Source organism: Rutilus rutilus (genome assembly GCF_951802725.1).
Source record: "Rutilus rutilus genome assembly, chromosome: 1".
In the NCBI taxonomy this organism is placed as follows: domain Eukaryota; kingdom Metazoa; phylum Chordata; class Actinopteri; order Cypriniformes; family Leuciscidae; genus Rutilus; species Rutilus rutilus.
Genome location: NC_140209.1, coordinates 73,890,233 through 73,892,007, shown reverse-complemented (window position 1 = coordinate 73,892,007; position 1,775 = coordinate 73,890,233). Strand labels below are relative to the sequence as shown.

Genomic DNA, 1,775 nt, shown 5'->3' with positions numbered 1-1,775 from the left:
GTGTTTTACAGGTGGGTTTGGAACAATTGCACACCGACACCTACTGCACTCGAGCGGGATATTATACCACATATATCTCTAAATCCTGTTTAAAACCTCTTAAATAGACATTTCAACAGTGCATCTGTTATATTCCCTGTTTCTGGACTATTATCTAAGATGCTGGATATTGTAAATGACTGACATCCTGAGGTTTGTATTTATTATACATTCAATCCTTTTGTTTTGTATTAGGACACAAATGATTCATAATTCAAAAATAGAGCTGGATATGGCCAAAAATATCATCATAATTTGTTTGTTCACAATTAAACTCCACAGAGTAAGCTACCTTTTAATTTAGGGCCCACATTTATTTTTTATTTTTCTTCCTAAAGTGTGTTTTATTATATTTTTCTGGATTCTATGTTTTATGATTGAATACAAATGTAGCATCAAATATGATGTTTTGAAACGAATAAAAACTTTCATTTTAAATGTAATCAGACAGTTTCAGTGTGTGTTTAACAGTAGTTTTTCTCAGATGAAACGGGGAAAGCTTGTGAAGTGACTCTGAAGAGCAGCTCTGGAGATGAAGATCATGTGGAGTGTCCTCATACAGTGAGACTGTGTGTGTGTGTGTGTGTGTGTGTGTGTGTGTGTGTGTGTGTGTGTGTGTGTGTGTGTGTGCAGATGCTGAAAACACAGAGAGCCTCATACCTGTTTGAGTTTGTGTAGGAGACTGTTGTCATGTTGATTTATACTGTGTGATAGGCTGTTAGATTAATCCATTTAGACAATCAGCCATAGTTTCATTAAAACATATATAATTCTTTTAAATTTCTCTTTACATGTTTATGTAGATCCCCTTTGTGCAGCAGCAGCGGAGAGCCCAGAGAGTCCAGCCGAGGAGTGGGCGATAGTGACGACTGCTCAGCTGGAGACGGCTCATCCGGACAATCCCACAGGCAAAAAGCTCAACAAGAGAGCACAGCTATGGAAGGGCAAGGGGAAATTCACTTCCCAAAAGGCAGGCACCACATAGTCTATCCCAGTGTGTCACCGACTGTGTTGCACTTGGCAGAAAACACAGTAAATAGACAATGTCGGAAAGTTCAGTTTTTTTCTTTTTTTTATAAGCCTGAGGTAGTCGTGCTTCTACGGCTTCTGTCTCCTCTGTTACGGCCTCTACTGCGTCCTCATCTGGCACCAGTGTCCAAAGGACGAGACAGAGTTAGATGACAAGCTTTGTGAGAACACCAATTGGCCCTGTCAAACAAAGCAAAGTGGATGAGGAGTTATCTAAAATGATTGCACTGGGTTTTCAACCTTTTTCAATCGTCAGTGACACTGGATTTAGAAGATTCTAGAAGGTAATTGCTCCATACATTTTACCGAACCGAAAGACTATATCAAACACTCTGATGCCACAGCTCTACAGCAGAATTAAAGAAGAGGTGAAGGTGAAAGTCAGCAATGCCTCTGCTGTGTGTCTGACGACTGATACCTGGACCAGTACCACTCCCTAACCCTGACCCGACCCTGACCCTGACCCTAACTCTAGCTGCACATTGACCTCTGGGTCCAGATGTTGGTGACCACAGGTGCTCAATCATTATGGCTACTCTGACAAGGTGAACTCAGATCCTGGAAATGATGAGCACTGTGTCATAATCACTAGTCTAACACACACCAGTGTATGGATGTATGCAGAACACATGCACACGTAAATGTCTACAACACACTCTATAAATAAAGTCTTTATCCATTCTCCTCTACCTGGCGAACTGCTGTTT

General features: G+C 41.0%; 1 protein-coding gene across 1 annotated transcript in view; it reads right to left on the bottom strand.

Annotated features, from left to right (window-relative positions):
* The window catches only part of LOC311305800 (uncharacterized protein), a 1,224,369-nt gene that overhangs the window by 696,793 nt on the left and 525,801 nt on the right, over nucleotides 1–1,775 (bottom strand). The window lies entirely within an intron of this gene.